Consider the following 19,974-nt stretch of genomic DNA (forward strand, 5'->3'; position numbering starts at 1 on the left):
ACTTCAGGAAAAGCACCTGGAACACAGCAAAAACATTGCTACTCTAGAGTTTCTTTTGCAATTTCCACCTGGCAGCTGAACACTGGAACTTAAGCTTATATGGAGGACTGAAGTTTAGAAGAAGCTCCAAAACCACAAAACGATTATTTACTGAGTTTAGTTGAAAAAACCCAAACACATGTATATATGAAAATACATATGAAATCAGATGGCTTAGCTACACTTAGAAAATTCTGTTCCAGATACCAAAACAGTTATGTGAGCAGTTGCTTTTATAAGATCTGGACCCTTCAAATCAGAAAAAAAGAAAAAAAAAAAAAAAAAAAGAAGTCAGGATTAGGATTGTTTATAGCAAAAAAAAAAAAAAAAAAGGAAAAACTATTTTTGATAACTTAGGATGTATAAGGAACCCAGCAACTTCAATAAATTATATTCTTTATGTAACAGGCTTAATGAGAAAATGAGAAGGCAGAACTGGATTTTGTATTTAACTATTTCCTTTTACTTTTGAACTGCACAATAAAGCCCTATGTCAGGCTGTAGCACTTGCACCCATCACAACATGTGAGCGAATGTGACCCAGTCAGAATGCATTACATGCAGAAAGGGAAAGATGCAAAGATAAGATATTAGGACTGAAATCAATACAGGATTCTCTTTTACATATCCCAACAGTCTCATTATCTTCAAAGTAGCTGATATGAATGTAATTAAAGAGCAGAACAAACAGCAAGAGGGGAAAAAAACATAGGCCCTGTTTCAAGATTCTCACTAAAATGGCATAGCACAGGGCTGTGCAGTAAATCACAGGATACGCTGTGCCAAACCTAGCAGAATTCTTTTAAAAACAAATAATAGCGACATTTTAAACAATGTAAATTGTATAAACGCGAGCATCTGCAGTTTAAACACAAATAAGTGCTGCCATCAGGGAATAACTTGAAACCACAACAAACAGCAATTGGTGGTGCTGCAGTGTGCTAACCCAAACTGTGGTATTGTAGCTAACTGGTAGAACTAAATCTGTGTGCCACTCAGCAGGTAATCCTGCAAGAAAGAGGAACCAGGCGTGCCAGGACAGAGCTGGATACTAAAGCTTGACTGGAGAATGTGCAAGTTGTCCTTGACACAGACCCAGGACAGCTTGCACCCCAGGCACTGCGGCTGCAGTGACACCTTGGTGCCCTTAGCAAAGTCCAGCTAAAGAAATAGGCGCAGAAGACTCCAAGAAAAAAGGAAAAAATTTTCTATGATTTTCCATGAGCTCTAAATTCCTGACCCCCCCCCCCCCCCCAAACAACCCACAGATACGAATCAAGGGATCAACGGGATAATAGTACATAATGTCCTTAGTGGAGCATTAGCCCCCATTTCAAATATACATTGCTGAATGCTCCTACCAAGTGCTAAATTAAAATTTACATTAGTGCTAATTGAAGTCATATTTGTGTGTGTGCTGCGTGCTGATAGGCAGGAGGAGATTTCTTTTCCTGGAGATTAAAACTTCAGTAATATCTTTTTGTGTTTATACCAGTTTAACGCAAAAGCAAAACGTAATTACAGGAGGCTGTTAATGGATTGGATGGCCAGTGTTGCTGTCTAGCTGTGTTCCAATTTTTCCTCTGTTGGCTTTGTGCTGTCTGTTGTCATCTCCTAATTATCTGTTCCTTTTTCAGTTGGCAGCTTTAATAGTTTGAGGGTATTCAAACCCAAATTAATTAGTGTTTTTCAGGAATTGCTTAAAGAGTAAGAGTTTTATTTGGAGCTAGATATGATAACAAAATTTTTATCAGATGTGAAAGTGAAATATTTTTTTTGGCTGACTTTCACTGCCAGAAACTATTCACATTGATCAGCAAGAGGAGAGAAAGCTCTGATATTGCAAAATGAAACAAGAATTTCTGAAAGTGTTCAGCAGCTTATTGGTTCCCACATGGCTTTACTTCACTACTTCCCATTTACAGCAGCTCCTGACAAGAGAATGCTAAAGCACTTTTATTGTAAAGGGAATATGCTCAGGTTTTAACGGGCATATGAATTGCTGAGAATGATAAGTTCAAGAATATTAGGGAAGAAACGTGGCATTAAAATCTCAGTATCTTCACTCACGCAGCCAATGAATTAATGATAAAGTATACTGCGTAGCATTTATATAGTGACATATCTTGGTAGGTGCTGCAAACCCTTAAGAGCTCTGGAGCATTAAATGGCATGCAGCCATTCTTCCTAATTTGTGCACTGCGTTGACGCCAACCATCACAAAAACAGTGAAAAATAGTCAAAGAAATCTATTGCAAGCATTCTAATGAGAAAATAATCAATGAATGCATGGTGTTTCCTGAATCTAATGGTCCTGATGCATCCAGCTCGCAGTGTTTTTTTTTTTTTTTTTTTTTTTTTTTACAGTAAAGCAGGTTGCACAGAGGAATTTATTGCAACAGACTCATAAAACCTTTTAAAAGATGAAAACACCCCCCGTACTCTCTCATGAAAACCAATTCTGGGGGGAAAGGCAATGAGAAAGAGGAAAAGAGAGGAAGATGAAGATAAAAGATACACGAAAAGTGTTAATTTGAAACTAATCAAACCCCATTTTCTTTCTCTGGATCAGAAATCTCTTTTATTTCAGATGAATTTATTTTCAAAGACATGCCGATCCTTTTGAGGGGAATTCCGCATCTAACAGCTGTGCAATCTGCCCTGCAGTGTATGCCTTGCTCGCCCACCTGCTTTCTGCAAAACACCATGAACTTCCCGGAGCTGAGGTTCTGCCAGTATCATTGTACTTCATGCTTGTCACTGATCTCCAGCAAAGACAATGCCTAGCCCACTATATTCTAAAGTAAAAGTAGTAAAGAACTGTGTATGAATGAGTTAGCAGACTATTGTTACCTTGCAGAGTGTTATATTGTATTATGTATGGTTTTATGTTAATAATGCATGGTTTTATAGAGCACTTAAAAAGCAGTTTCATTAAACAGTTTCATTTTAAGAATAATTTGTTAAGAATGCAGCTTCTGAAAAAGGTTAAATTCTTGTTCCATATTCAAAGTATAACCCACATGCTGAGAATAAAGGAACAGTCATATTTTAAACACCTATTACAATTCATGCTTTGAAACATCTTGTAACTCTAGCCTTAAGTACTTCCCATTTGATAGTTACTTTATTTTTGCCTGCTTTTGTTTTCTTCTTCATTCGTGTTGTTTTAACAGCATATATTAAAATTTTAATTTCATTTCTTGCTGTGCATTCAGATGCCAACGAGTTGAACTCTATCCATTTAAAAGCACATTTACTGGGGAAAAATTATGTCCCTTTGTTCTCATAGGGGTAAATGTAGTTTTATTATCATGGGAGATTAAAAGACCTGACCCTTGGCACTGAGAAATATTGTGGTAACTCCTACAACTTCTGACTAGAATACTCTGAAGTATGGTCCTTTGCAAGCTGGCAGAGCACTAAAACATATACTGCATCTGGCAGAGGTGTTTATTTTCAGCTTTCATCTTATGGGTGCATTAGCTACAGAATTGTCTGTATTGTTGGTAGAATAATGGATCAAGTCCAGGCCTGGCAGATCCTATCTGATGGGCAGGTATATCAATTGGAAAGCATGCGTTCGTTTTAAGAAAAATACCAAAGCAAAGTCTGAAGCACGCTACAGCTCCCTTGCGGGAATTCCTTGGTGGAATTAAACAATCCCCTCCTCCTCAACGACAGCTAATGCAGTCAGCTTCAGGAGCACACACATCATCACTAGGGAGCAAATTCCACTTAACAACATGCCAAAATGGAGGGAGACAAGAATTCCTTCGAAGAAGGCTAGCATTCATATACAAAGACAAAAGATGGCAAGTGCAAAAAGATACAGTTTTTACCTCAGCCCGAGAAAGGCTGAACAGCCTCTTTCTTTTTTTTTTTTTAAACAGAAAGTAGAGACTTTCTTAGCTTCAAGTCAACCATTGCTGTGAACCAATCTGCCAGATTTTGTTATGAACATTGTGATACCTGATGTCTTCTTTCGGTTCCCTCATCTTGGAGTCCCTTTGTTTGTGAGACCCTCCCTTCCCTTCCCTGATCCAGAACGACTTGCTAACCCTCACAGTCATAGAAGTGACCTCCCAGAGAGACAACAAACTTCCCACTGTGGGTGCTCACCCCATAGCCCTCCAGCCCAGGGACTAGAGCAGGCTTAGCTGAAGGTGGGCTGTCAATAGGAAGAGTTTGCCACGCAAACACTGATAACTGCTGGCTGCACCAGCAGGGGATGCCAGCATCTAATACCAGCCATCAACACCAGCAAGCTCCCAGTGATCTACACCAGGGGTCACAGGATCAAAACTCAGCCCAACCTCTCTACTGCAAAAGTACAGAGAAATGTGGCTGACATTTCTCCATAGTAGTTGGTTTTACCGAGAACTTTCAATTCCTTTAGAATAAATTCACAAAATCTAACATTTTTACCTCTCCCTCCTTAATTTAGACAAAAGAGCAACAGAAAGAAAGGCAAAGAGAGAAATGAATGTTTCACTTTCTAATCCAGAATTAATTTTCAGTGCCAGCATACTATGATATCATTTGTTTGCTTACAAATTCCGAAAGTGCAACAGATCATAAAATAGGAAGTGCAACAAAAAATATGATTCTTCCTAATGTTCCCAGCCCCTTTTCAATACATTTTTATAGTCATCTAAAAGACAGCATACAATTTTTGTTCATATATGCAGACTGCCGAAGAAGTCTGAAGAAGTTAATGACCGAGCACTAGGAAGATCTGTGGTTGAAAATGCTCATTTCAGCTCAATTTACAGGTGCTAACTCTTCAAAAATCTCTCTCTAAAAGTCTCTTCATAAAATGAAATTTTGCCTTGTACCAGATGGTTCTGAATTTTCTATTTCTTTATTTTGGCATCTCTATCAAGTAAACCACTTTAACTGCACTTCAGAAAGATCCCACTTCTTTAAAGTTTTACTTCTCGTGTGTATAGATTACCCCTTCTTGACTTCCCAAAACAAAATTATAAATGTCCCCTTACTAAATACATCCCATGAATACAGCTACTTTGGAATACAAAGAAGCACTTCCAGAATAATAAATAGTAAGATTTCCAGTTGCATTTTCATGTAGCCCACTTCTTTCATTTTCAGCCAATGATAAGGCTCCGCCGACTTTCATGGGAGGCACAAAGTGTTCACTGTGCATCAGCGCGTGCTGTAGGAAACACAGTCTTCTTTCTCTTCTTAATCATAATTCTTTTAAACTAGAATTTTCAGAAAAAATAATGATCAAGGTATCATTTGCCTTGTGTTTTTTACTTTTAAAGATCCAACATTCCTGCATTTGGAATATTTCAGAAATACTTTTAAAAGAAAATTTCCACACCAGGTTTTCTCTATACTGAACATGTAGTGGTCATATCTCACTGCAGTGTTTCTGTTCTGGGCCTGCATTGTTGCAGCTATGTAAACTGTCTGAAATTCTAGATTTTTTTTTTTTTTTAAGAGAGTTCGCATTCTAGACTCCAAAAAAAAAAAAAAAAAAAGGCATGCTGAGCATGTGGTAACATAATAAAATTGGGAAACATCCAGAAAATTGCAGTTAGGCTGCCATTAAGAACAATTTCACTCCACTTACTTATTTTAAACTTGAATTCCCTAATTCGACACTTTTCTACTACAAATAATGAAAAAAGTAGAACTGTGATGGTAGACTAATCACCTCATAGTGCCACTTTGAGAGCTTTGATGCATAGGCTTGATTCACCCTTTTTCTCTTTTCTACATGTCAGTATCTCATAATGGCCTACAAACATAAGACACCAGAAATAATCATTCCAGTCCTTGCTGCAGAGAATTCCCAACTGTATTTGCTACGACATTCTCTGTACTTTAAGTTTCCTTGCTCATAAATCTAACAGTTAACATCTTAAAAGGATGTCATTAAGTCAAATGGACGATGTTAGACACAGAAGATGTTTTTTGCTGTCTATCCAGAAAATTAACACCAAGTTATGTTCTTAGAGTTTCCCAGGCACAGTCTCCCACTCTGTCATCACAGCCCTAAGTATTCATCCTCTCATGCTCTTTCCTCTACTGACTGCATATTAATTAAAAACATTAACTTTCTCCTACCTTATCTTCATAATCCTTAGCTCTTCCAGTCTGGTGTCACCTGCACAGGTAATTAACGAGGGTCTTCTATGTTTTTTCAGGTCAACACTGTGTCACCTAGCATAGAGCAGAAGGGAAACTGTGTAACTACTACAGACCTAAAAATGCAAAGTTGCAAAAACAGGCATACAAATAGCTGCAAAAAACTACTAAGCAGCAGCTTCAAATCATCCCTTGTAAACAGCACATGGATATAATACCGTATCCTTAGCCTCTGATCTAAAATCTTGTCCTAGGGAAAGCAGCTTTGGAAAAAAAATGGATAGACTCTTCACTGGCATGTGGATGTGACATTTCCTCAGTCTGAGATAACGAGTGGCCACAAGACCTCACAAGACAAAATTAACCCTAATCCTAATCTCCAACATGGCAAAGAATAGCATGGTGTCAAGATAGCAGCTAAATTTGAAATTTACACAATCAAAAAGCACAAAACATATCATGTGAATACAAGTACACACATTTGCTGAGTATTTATAATTGCATATTGGTAGAATTAGAGCATTGATGTAAGAAGTACAAAAACAAAGGCCTTCAAGGCTCACAAAGAACTGAGGTTCTAGTTGCCCTTGTTAGTTATTCATACTTTTCCCTCTTGGCTCTCTTTGCACAGGAAGACATTTTACATGCACAGTACATTAATTAGACATGTAAAAGACACTTCAAGCCTGCCAACTCAACTGCTTTGAGTAGCATTCCACCAGATTTCCAGACAATTAGCAGCTGGAACATCTGGAAATCCCAGACAAATGGCCACCAACCACGCAAAAATCAACTCTGTATCACACAAATGTCTGATGCACCCCAGGAGTACAGAGGAGGTGCCCAAGCCTCCTGGAGTGTATCTGGGATATAATGGAGTAGGTGCATATCAGGTAGATGCACACAGGTCGGTCACACGTGTACAGAGGGATGCCAGATTTACTGTTCTGGGGCTTGAGATTGGAAGGGAGGATATGGTGACTGTTTTGTTGCACGGCAACATTCAGACTGTATCTTCCAATCCTCTAAAACTCTGGCAGCATACCTCCCCAGAGCTGAACTTCTGCTGTGTGTTGCTCTTAATCTGGTCATGTCAAAGATCAAGTCAAAGGAACTCAAAATAAAACCCTGTATCTGTTTCTTTCCTTTCTCCCACTGGCCTAGCGATCTTGTATCCTCTAAGGCATCAGGAAACCAGCAAATACAGTTTGTATCCAACTGTCATAACCATTGAAAAGGTAAGTCAGACTGATTATACAAAATCCTGGTATTTTCTCAGGTGGTTTCAGCATTCTGGCTGAGGTTTTCAAACTGATGCCCAGAATTAGATCCATAAATCTCATGTGCACACTGACTTTGTTGTCAAAGTGCTCAACACCCAAAAGCTGTTACAAGATGGTTCCCTTCCCAGTCAGAACGGCCCGCTGTGTCAAAAACTTTGTCTCTGCAGTGCAAAGCTTACAGTTGATGGCTCTCACGCTATAGCATTGCCTGAATGGCCTTTGTTTCCAGCTTGTTCCTGATACTGTATTATGGCATAAGAACAATGCACAAGCCCTCTGCAACTTGCTGTCTCAAAAGGAACAGCATTCCTAAAACCGATTAATCTGCCAAAAAAGCTGAAAGGGTCACATCTCTGACTAAAAAGGCTTTTCACTTCAAGGCTTATTCCACAGTTCAATTCAGCTGACAAACACACAGATGAGGATTTCTCAACTACATAGTTTTCAGTAAGGGACAACTCACCCCTATTGTTAGGAGAACTGGAAGAAGAGAAGCCATCCCCTGAAAAGGATACAACTTCACTCTCAGATTATATCAGGACGTAGCACTGCAAACAAGCTACCTCTTGGCTATGAGAGGAGAGTCAATATCACACAGGACCAGTTGTCCATATTCCCAGAGTCAGCATGTGAGGGGTTGAACATGACACAAAATGCTAGGGACGTACAGAAAAGTTTCCTTCCCTTAGCTCTTACAGGTCCAGAGGACCATTTCATTGTATCACGTCTGAAATAACAGCTAACTGAATGGGGAGAAAGGAGAGTCTACAGTGTGAAAGCTGTGGTACTTTAACACCACAGAATGCAGTGCAGTTCAGTGGGGATAGAGAGGATATGAAGACTGCATGAGTTGCTATTTAGAGAAAAACATATAGGCGTGTACTAAGTTCTGTCCATATCCAAAATCAAACAGTTGCCACCCTGTTTATCCAATTACCATCGCATTTAGCTGAGTAGTACTTAGCTGAAATTCTTCAAGGTTAGGGCCTCAGGAAGAGTCTCTTTCCTGGTCAGTTCTTTGATTGCCTTTACCTCCATCCATCCAAATACATCGGATGCCCCCAAACCATTTGGGATCAGCAAACCTGGGCTGAATTTTCTATCTAGTTCATTCACTACTTAAGCAGAGGAAAAAAAATTTGCTTGTTCAGCTGTCTTAATATTGAGGGTAGGCAGTGATCTTCTTCTTCCATGAATATGCTAAAATTAATCCAATTTGCATGGGAACATATAAGCAGTAAATATTTATTCATGATTGGGAGGGAACTGATCCAAGTATGTAAACTAAAGGTAGACACTAAAAAAACAGCATAAACATTGATCACCATAACTTTCCTACAGTTAGCTGCCAGGTATAATTAATTTGCGCTTCAAGACATATTAAATCACTAACAAGCATAACATGTTTGAAATAAGAAATAATTCAAAAAAAATGCAATTAGGAAGATCCAGTTATTTCAGTTTGGGCAAAGTGACCCTCACACTAATAGCACAGTAGTTAATGAAGCTGACTTTAAGAGAATTCCTTTTTCTCCCCATGAACACTATATTTATTTTTTTCTAAACTTCATATCGAAGTTGCAAATTTTAATTAAATATGCTTCAGTCTGAACTAGTAAAAAGTAAGAGATACGTCAGCAACAGAAACAGCAGTCTGCCAACTCAGGGAGTCACACGTTGCGTTATTGTTAAACTAAAGCAGAAGGAGACAAAAAACACACTGGCATGTATTTTTACGTACTGTTAGTTGAGCACTGTGAAAGGACATGCTCCTTAGCTGAAATCATTCCTACCCTGACTAATGAAAAGATTTCAAGGAGGAGGTAAAATTGCCTTTCTGCACTGGCAGGATGTGTTTTGCTTTTTTTTAACTAGACAATAGATCTCTACTTCAGTACAGATGATCTCTACTTCTCAGAGAGATCTCTGTTGCTTGAAAAGCACTCCTAGCTTTGGTGTTAAGATTGTGTTTGACTAAAAACAGCTCATAAGCATCATTCAAAGTCAGTATCTCACTGTCTTGATGCTTTTCTGCCCAAGGCTCTTAAGTATAGGACTGCCATGAGCGGGGAAGGTAGAAACATTGCCTTGAAAGCACACACAGCAACTCTGACCATTTGTGTGTAAACGAACTACAAGCACTTTGGCAGTGACCAAGGCCATAGGTAAACATGTGAATCATTAATTACCTCTTCTTTAGTTTGCTAGTGTTCCTCTGCTGGAGATTTATTGCTTCTCCATCAGAGCCTTAAGAGTGGACAGTATGAACGTTCCCTACCTATGTGGGGAACGTGGAGAACTTAAAGCAAAACTAGTTCTTTCATGTACAATAATGCTGGGTTGAGCTAAGGTCTGAAAATGTTCGTCAAAGTAGATGAGAAGAATTTATGTGATATGCTCCCCCAGTCTGTTCTGCTACAAAAGAGTGCAAAGAGCTGTGCAGCACTTGCATATGTGACAGTTATTTCTATTCTGCCTGCAACCTAAATCTGGTCAGCTTCAGTGTGATTATAAAGTCAGCTCATGATTCTTTATCTTGTATGTGCAGGGTATGGATTGGGAAATCACTGCACAGACTGGGGAATCAGCATACAATTTTAGACCAACAATTTCCGTTAGTTCTTTCTTGAGTTTAACCTCAGCTTAAAGAATTTCATACTTCTACAGGATAGGGCCTTATTTCCACTGATCACCACATCAGATTTAGGCAGCCACAGACATATCAGTCTTGGTGCATGAGTGGGAAAAAAAAAGATAAAAATGAGAGCTTGAGAAGAAAAGAGACAAAGAAAACAATCGCACTGGTTCTTATGCTCATCTGGTGCCCCGTTACCAAAATATTTAAGCACCCGTTAATTTATGCATTTATCATTCTGTGAAGGAAATACACATTGTTACTCATTCCGTCTGTGAAGAGGTGAAAAAGGGACAGGATCTCAGCATAGCTGCACACTTGAATCAGAAACTAAGGTGTGGGTAATTTGGTTCTGAGAAAGAAAAAAAGAACATATGAGAAAAACTCCCAGCACAGGGGTAGTTACAGATTAGTTACTTTTCTTCCTATTTTCATCTTGTTTTAGCAGAGGAGAATTTGGCATATTGCTTGTAAACAAACAAGACAGATGCAACAAAGATGGGATATCTTTTGCAACTTCAGAAAAAAACAGCTTCAGAACCAGCCATGGAGAGATGTGGAAGGAGGTAAATGAAACTCTATTAAGCACCTCTGTTTCTCACTATTCACCAATCCTGAAGTTAGCAGTTACACTCCATCTCTAAGCCCCTCCTCAGTGTTTGTGCAGCATAAGTTGGAGAAGCAAATGCAAAAAGAAACTCTTTTAGCCTTTGGGAGCAAAGGCATAAGCAGCCAAGACCACGATATTGAGAATTTCTCAAGTTATGACAGGACTTTCTCTACTAGCTGATGATGATGGACTTACTCTAGTCCTCACATGGTCTTCACTCTTCCCATGAGTCTACATCAGCCCCACTTCTATCTGCTTCACCACTATGTTTTTACTCCTCCTCGTAACAGTTCTTTCCATCTGCGCAACATCTTCCTAGCCAAATGCAGCTACAAAAATGCTGTTGGTAAATTTAGTGATCCAAGAGATCCAAGCAAAATTAGCTGTCAAAAAAATAATTTATATTTTAAATAAAATGCATCCATTTGCTTCATTAAGGTGCACTGGGTTATGCTCTATTCTATTGCCCTCTCTGGGTCTAGCCCTCTTTGGTCAGGTTGCAAATACTACAGACTGCCTAGTTTTCTTAATAATAATAATAATAATAAAATATTAAGTACTGATACAGTTCCTAGAAAAGGATACGTGACTATATATATCCATGGTTTGCTCACACTTTTTATACCCTGTGCAGTGCTACAACCTCACTGCAAAAAAGACAGTTTCAGTACACAGAGAAGGGTAACAAGAATGTGCCCAACTGAAGAATCAGGGTGGTTTCTACTGTGGAGACAGTGTCTCTGCTATAGATCTCCAGAGCCCTTGTAAATTCTAAGTTTTATTTCCCTTTGACACAATGCATATATGTGCCTAAGCTAGCAATAAGCCCAGCATCACAAATATACCATGTCTTGCACACTAACCTTCAGTGAGGATTTCCCTAGTTGTTCCCAAAGTCACAGAGATTGATGTGATGCACTCAGGCTGAGTGCACAAGCAGCATCCAGAAGAAAGGCAGTAGATTCTGACATCCCACCTGACCTGTGATTTCATTTGTGAGGTGTGTGGTGAGAATTCACTGCTTTACAACAAGTCTTTCCTTCCTTCAAGAGGACTGAAGAAAGTAGACTATGTTGAAAGACATATTCAACAAATGCATTACAGAGCATTCTTGAGCATTTCACTGTGCAGTTGCCCTCAGTGGGCATTTTGCTTGCTTTCCCACTTCCACAGAAATGGGCATATAGTCTTTAGTCTGAGTCAGGGTAGATGCTCTAAAATTAATGAATTTTGTCTCTATTGTGAGAAGGCAAAACAGCTGTCAGTAGATAAGCATAAAATTTAACTTGGACCTCTCAAGCCTAGAACTAACATTTTAACAGGACCAGAGCCTTCCTCTCTGATACAAAGCATACTGGTGCACCAAGAATTTTTCTGGAGGACAAAGTATCCTGAGATGTGGCTCACAGATCCATCAGCTCACAGATTTACAGTACATTAACTATGGTCATGGGAAAATGTTGTTTTTTCCTTCTATAAAGAGGGTCTTGTGTAATATGTAAATGCCATGAGGGATTAGCACAAGATATTATTTTTGCAGCGTGTGAAAGTGTGTTGTGCCAATTCTCAGAACGTCCAGCACCAGCCAAGCCTCATGACAGACCCAGAGGCAAATGCACAACTCTCAGTGCAATTGCCCAGTAAAGATGGGCTGGACCAACTGAGAAGTCAGAAACATATGCTAAAGCAGTATTTTATAATACATAGGTTCGCAGACCGATATATCTGAACAAGCTCTGACAGAAGACAGTTCAAGCAGAAAATCCCCTTTTTCATAACATATTTTACAAAGACTCAGTCCTTATAGAAAAGTGCTACAAAATTCAAATGAAATGAAAGCTCATACACTTCTTTAAAAATTGCTTTCATCACATATAAAACAAAGACTTTTTGTATGTATTTTTATTATGCTGATGCAGAGGTTTATAGAAGGAAAATAATGTTTTGATTCAAGTGGAAAAAACAAAAACTGAAAAAGCAGAAGAGTAACTATTTTCCAGAGAATTCTATATGAAGACAGCAGTACTTTTCAGACTGTGAAATAATTAAAGAGGAATTAAGCTCATTCTGTACAGCTCTTACAAGTATATGCAATACTATTGCATAGCACATGAAATTGGGTTGGCTCTCTGAGACTAGGAGTAATAATGGGATGATAAAAATTTTACCAGGTTTCTCAAAATGTATGAGTTAATCTTTTTTTTCTAAAAATATTCACTTATCTGATGCCCTAATACATCCAGAATCCTTCATGCAAATAACTTTCTACCGACATCTTTTGATGAGTTAATTCTTACTGCTAGTTGTGGGAAGAATCATCTAATAAATGGGCATGTAAAGACGATGAAGCCTTTTACAAATATGCTTTTGAGCCTGGTGTGCATTCTGTACTTTATATAGTAAACTAATACAAAGGGAGCAGAAGATGATGCCAGGTCAGGAATGAGATTTTTATTACCTATGTATACCTATGCCAGCGCAAACTAAGTATATTTGTGAGGTCTGAGGTTTTTGGTTAAAATACAGAATAGAATGGCTGAGAGTAAACTGAAACAATATTTAAAATAGGATCAGCCTCTCTGTACGCTAGAACAAAGACTTTTAAGGATTGGCTTAAATGAGTAACAAGCAGCCTATTAATTCCCAAAATGATGATGTAGCAGTTCTCCATATTTAACTATCTTCTCTCTGTTCATATTTGTGAGTTAGGTTTTGGGGCTATAAAATGGTGTACTGTAGATCAGACATCTCCCAAATGAAAAATGCTAACTAGAATAGTGAACTGTTTTCCACATTTGAAGTTACTGATGTATGCTAAAAGTTCCAAATAATTATGAAAGAAAAGGTAAAGTCCAATAGATCACGAACTCTAAAAGAGAACCTTTCAGGATTAGACACGGTTTAAACAACATTGTTGAAATCATACAGTAAAGTTTAAATATAAACCAAAACATAGCATTGCATAAGAACTTGAAGTGGACTGAAAAACAACTGCAAGCAAAAAGGGAACTGAACAAATCTATCTGATCTTTCCATCTGAATTAAATGTGTACGCCAAAAAATAAAGTAGTGACAACTAATTTGTGATGTAAAATTATTCCTGTTTTAATTAAATTAAATGAATATAATTAATTATCTAGGTTGTGAGACATGTCTACCCAGACAGAAACGCTCTCTTAGACTCACTGAGGAGAAGGAAGTGGATCGTGCTGACCTAAATTTTGTTCACTGTTTAAAACTAAGGATAAGATTTTCAATGTTTTCCAATAGATTTCAACTATATCCCGTATTCCAACTTACTGCCTACAACCTCAGGAGCATTGCAATGACTTTTCTTCTATCTATGCTATTTTTGCTGCTGTGGTAAAGCAGGTGAAGTCCACATGGTTACTGGGCTGTCTACTTGTAACATTAATGACCTTTTATCAAGTAAGGTGTGTATCAGAAGTTACTCTTAGGCTACCGCCCACCATATTTCTTTGATTCTGTCCTCAGTGCCCTTTTGAAAGTTCATGAAATGGAAGCAGGACAGTTTTCATTTCTCCTGGGTACAGTCCCTACCCTATATTAAAAGTTCTTATACAGAGCTGCTGTTCTGGTTATGGAAGAATGGCATTTCTGATATATTAAACAAAGACAGCAGACTTTCCAAGATTTTTTATGTAACCTCCTGGCCTGCCAAGTGGCCCAGCACATGGTGTATACAGATGCACCAGAGACAACTTTCATACCATAAATTCCTTTCCTGCTCTTCTGCTGTGAATGACAGCAATATTTTCCACTCATTTCAGTGGCAACAATTCCAGTCTTAGCATAGATTGCCAGTCTAGTTATTCAGGCTTAACAGCAGTTTACATTTTAGAATAACTTTTTCTGACCCTCTTTTTTTTTTTTTTTTTTTTTGCTCAAGAGCTCTCTCTCTTGCTCCCCCCCTCTCTGCACCCCTCATTTTTTTTTTATTTTTTTTAAAAAGCAATTTGCTCTCTGCCATTTGGTTTCTCAGTAGGGCTGTTTATCAGCACCAGTCACTAAGGGAAGACAGCTGGTAAGGGAGAGAAAAAGTCAGATCCTTAAGAACATAACTGCGGATTTAAATATGTGAGCCTGCACTGTAAATTGTTTTGTTATGCAATTTGTACTGAACTCACTCCTTAAGTCAGGGGCATACCCTGCAGCATGTAAAGTTCATAGAAACAGACAAATAATACCCAGAAGCACATGCTTGTACAGATAAAGCAAACGAAGACACCATTTGTTGCAGCGCAGTGTTTGTAATTCTGAGAACTCTTCCCTCATTCTGAACCAGATAAAATGGTTGGCAGAAAAAAAAAAAAAGATGAGACTCACAGCTGGAGGAAACACAGGTGTCAAAGTCTGTTGTTACTGCTTTTGTTGTGGCTCAAAACAAGCAGGCATGTTTGATATGCGAGAAAGACAAAAAGAAGAGATAGTTGGCCAAATTGAGCCCAGGACTAAGTGAGCTCAGCAGCCAGGTGGGTCATATTTTCCTATGCTTATTCGTTGCCTGGTGAAGTCTTGCCTGGTGAAGACAACCTAAATACTGTGACACCAGATGAATATCTGAACCATTGGTTTCTAACTGTCTTCAGCAGCAGTTTCAGATACGGTTTCACTAAGAATTGCCCTTACGCTGGAGATGAACTTGGTTCACTACAAGGAAACTTTACAAAACCTCTCTGCTGGTTTAGCTGCCTGGGCATTATCCTGTTGGCTCCCTCTAACGTGTTCAGCAGCAAAGTTTCAAACTGAAGACAGCAGTCAAAAGAAACTGAAACCATTACTGAAACCATTCCCTAAAATGTCAGCTTGTCCCACTTACAAACCAGTTGACACCATTACCGATATCCCCTTTTGGTTCAAACCTGTACTAATTAGCTCACTTTGACAGTTGTCTCTGTTCTTTCCCATTAAAAGATATGACGCTGGCTTTAGAGGAGAAAGTTGCAGGGAAGCGCACTCTGCACTGGCATCCCAATGGTTTAATTGAAGATGAACACTTTGTTCAACTCCTGTCCTTTTCCCTGGGGTGGCCAGCATTGCTTCAAATGCCTGCTGACTTAAATGGTGACAGCTGCAGGACACAGACTCATGTATCACAAGCTGTGTGCAATAGGAGATAGCTGAAGGGCAGAACTTCAAAGACACTGGTTGTAACCACCCGGACAGCACAGGGCTGTTGCCACTGCCAGTTGGTAGCTCCAAGCTCAAATGTGGGGCCGTGGCCTCACAAGCAATTGGACATTTGCCATATCTTGGAGGTGCTGTATATCTATCCCAGAGAGGCCGGAAGACAGAGGTGAGTACAGTGCTGATTGCTTTAACATTTCTATTGGCCCTGTTTGGTTCCTCCAAAAACTGACATCAGTACATCAATGAGGAGATTTGCCTCCCCTTTGGAGAAAGGGACTGTAATTACATTGAGGAAGAATTGGGCTGATTTCAGCATACTTTCTCCAGCACACCAGCTTCAAAAGATATTTTAAATTTTTTGTTGAATAAGAATAAACCACATTTTAAGTATTTCTTGGCACTTGTAGCTCACAATACTTCCACCTTCACAGGAAAATTATCCACATCCTGATCAGCATCAAAAACTTCAGGAACTATTGGCTTAGAAAGAAACACTGACCTCAAACACTAATTTGGAAATATAATTTATTTTCAGACCCATGGAGAATCTAGATTCTACAGGGCAATGCAGATTACTGCTGAAAGCGTACATTGGACTGGTTTACCACACTTAGAAAATGCCTTCATGGGTCTTGCCAGATCGCTTTCCACATTTCTGTTGCTATATAAGAGACTCAGACCTCCTCACCCACATGCATTTTATGTTTCTACAGCTTGACATTGAGCCTCTCTCTTGCTCTGTGACCTCTTGTACTAATTCCACTTAGCAAAAAGGACCTCAGGGAAAGACACGAGGTTGCTCTGCAGCTAGAAATAGTCTGTCAGGTTGGGTCCTCCCTCAAAGGAGCTATGTTGGAAGATGCACATTGCCTGCTGCAGCTTCACACTTATTTCTTTCCATCCCAAAACTAAACCCATGGAGAAAAAGAGTTGAGCAGTCTTCCCTCTCACTCCTGGAACACAAAGGGACAACAGCAGGATGAAGAACAAACATCACAAACATTTAACTACAGTCACACCACCACCTGTGTTCTTATTTCTTTCCCAACCTCTGCTTCTAGGATCATTTTCCTGTGACCTAAATATGGATGCTTTAGATACATATTGCAATTTCTGACACACTGCATTTCAACTACTTCTTGCCCCTACAACACAGTGGGCATCTCAGTTTACTTCTGATGCTTAAACTCAGTAGAATACTTGTCAGCAAGTGAAGCTGTCATAGCTTATAGCAGATCTGTCAACAGAAAATGAAATCCTTTCACTATTTCTGCTCAATTAGAACTATGACTGCAAATAAAGGCACCAGAAGCTCTCATTCCAAAATCAGTGTATGTAATTAGGGTGAATGGCACATTTGTAATGGAGCTTGAAGAACATAGATACACTGTGCAGGATAAGGCACACTGGACTAAGTTCATCTCTTGCAGAGTGAAATATTGCCTCCAGTTACCTCCATACAACACCATTAATTTAGACACAGACTTGACCCACTAGTCTCTTGTTAGCTGTTCAGGAGTCTGTAGCGTAACAAAACTCATAAAATGTGGACAGCACTACAAGCATAGAGCCACAGAAAGGCAGCTCCACAGCAATATGAGAAGGAGACAAATCCATGCAAAGATTTCTTATGGCAAGACATGATAACAGGGAAGAAAACATCCCTGTACTCTTTTGCCTTTCCAGAGAGAAAGAAATTACCACCTGTCAGCTGTCTGCCAAACTCCATGAGGCTGGAAGCAAGCTGGTAATCATACCACCAAAACAACATTTGAAGGAAGATCTGACTGAAAACCTTGCTATGGTGAAAAAAATCCATCTACCGGTCTTGATCACCATGAAACTAACAGGTTCTAATGTCAGTATAAGCAGCAGAAATTTGAAGGCATACCAGGAATATTAAGAATTACCTACTGACTTCCAGAACATTGAGAATACAACAGGGAATAATTAAAGAATGACTAGTATACTTGCAAATCTTTTCCTATCTTTTAAATATTCCTTTCATACAGCTGATGATGTAGGTGCAGAATCCTTTTAGTTGCTTAAATGCAGTATTACGACACTTTTTAAAAGTGAATGTTAGAGACCCAAATTTCAGAAGGCAAATTATGAGAAAAATGTTTTTTCCACTATGATTTTTTAAGGCAATTTATGGCTGGGAACAATTGGAGTTGGTCATACTGCAAGCTCTTGTAAGTCTGTACCATTCTGTGTTCTGTCCTCAGGCAGCCATATCAGTAAGGAGGCATGTTACAATTTTTTATTTTTTTCTAACTTGCTTTGTTGTTTTCTGCAGCATAGAGATCATTAAGAAAGAAGTTTTTCAGATACAGAAAAATTTAACCCAAATTTTTAATGACCTCTCTACTTTAGTTGCCCACTGTATATGCAGCTAACTATTTTTCACTTGCACATTTTCTGGGCCCTTCTTTAGTCACGGAGACTTCAGAGCTACTAATAAAAGTGATCATTCCTCTAAAGATTCTGGCACCTGAGGAGCGGACATACTACACACTCAGCTTGTGAGGCATTCTTTTGCTCTTGACTTCTGAAAGTTTTAAAGACATCAGAATGGAGGTAGCATCTCTCCTGCAATCAGACTTTCCTGTTTGGGTTTGGATTCCAAACCAAGGCAGGATGGACGAGCAGAAGCAAATAATCCTGGGATTTCTGATCTGCACCTGGCTATGTCTCCTTCGGCATTCATTCCATGCACACAAATGAAGAAGACAGAATATGAGACAGAGAAGGCTCTGTCAGAGCTGAGGGGAATTTTCCAAGTGTTTGGTGGAATAAAAGTAGAGTCAGAAACATTATAACTCTGTCAGTAACGTATTACACTTGAAAGAATCTGGGTATATCTATCACTTAGCAAGTTACAGTCTCCCTTTTAAGGGAGTTTCTGTATAAAAAAACCCTTACCTGAAACGATGGACCAGTGCTTTCGAACTAGTCAGCACCTGCTCTCAAACTTGATATACTCTCAAAGTGTTTTAAGTGAAGCCAAAGGATCAAGACTTAATTAGCAGTGAATACTTTTTATACTGATCGGTTTGCTCCAGATCTCCTGAGGGACATAGATTTGTCTCTATTTGGAATCTCCACCTTACCTTCAGCTACTTGTTAGAAGGTTTCTGTTTTGTCATTTGGCAGACGCTTACCTGCTGCATGCGCTACAATGGAAGAGCGCTTCTGGCAGCAGAGGCTGCGCAGCTCTGGGAGAAAGGAAGGCAAGTTGTAGCAGCTTCATCTGTTATGAAGTGTTCCAGCTCTGCCAAACCAAACAAGACAAGGTGATATGCTTTTCTTGCTTCTCCTCCGTAGACAGACTCATTAGTTATTTGTTGGTCCCATTAGGGTTTTTTTTTCTTTTTCTTTTCCTGAAGGGATAACAGTCATTCAGGTGTAACTCTTCAGTTAAAAGACTTTCCTTCTCTAGCAGTGAAAGTCACACCTCTGCTTAATGAAAAAAGCTCTCCTTCCAGCAGAAGCACCTAGGTGAAGGTGTAGCCATTAGGAGTGGGATTTTCACAGGTGTTTGATGGTATCAGGTGCCTAAATTAGTCTCAGGCTTTAGCATCTCTGTCAGTAAAAAGGTATAAAGCATGGTCATAAGGGAATGACACTGCAAAAATTGAGGCTACAGAAGTTCTAACAGCTCTGTGGAAGGGTTCCTGTTAATAATATGAAGAACAAAATTAACTCTGTCACAGTCCAGAACAACTGGACCCTAGTGACTTGCTTGCTTGCTGTGGCAGTGACTTTTTTTTCAGTCACTTAGATAACACAGAGTGAGCTAACTTTTTGTCATTCCCTTAATTTTTTGCAAGTCTCTAAACACATCTAAATACCCATGACCCAGAGGGGAAAAAGAATATATTTAAAATACACAATGGGTGCCAAATCTAACTCATCAGTCTCTGCTGGGATTCCTGAGAGTCTTGGGAGGTGGGACCTGAAGCAGTTTATTTTGGCATCATTCTCAACTAGAGAATCTTTTGATAGCAGTGACTCTGGAATGGACCTGTGCTTTGAGAAGACAGCAGGGTAAGCATTAATGTAAGACCAGAGGAAAGCCTTGTAGTGCAAAAGCAGGGGAAAACTGATAAAACTTATCTTCCAGAGCTTTTCATTCA

The 19,974-nt window shown here is 39.1% G+C and overlaps 1 long non-coding RNA gene across 1 annotated transcript; it reads right to left on the reverse strand.

Moving 5' to 3' along the window:
• On the reverse strand, positions 4,371–19,346 carry LOC110398792. Its single transcript, XR_002438618.1, has 3 exons — positions 19,000–19,346; positions 6,136–6,231; positions 4,371–5,264 (listed from the first exon to the last, which is right to left on the reverse strand). It is a non-coding gene; the product is annotated as an uncharacterized LOC110398792 (long non-coding RNA).

Source organism: Numida meleagris, chromosome 4 (genome assembly GCF_002078875.1).
Source record: "Numida meleagris isolate 19003 breed g44 Domestic line chromosome 4, NumMel1.0, whole genome shotgun sequence".
Classification (NCBI taxonomy): Eukaryota; Metazoa; Chordata; class Aves; order Galliformes; family Numididae; genus Numida; species Numida meleagris.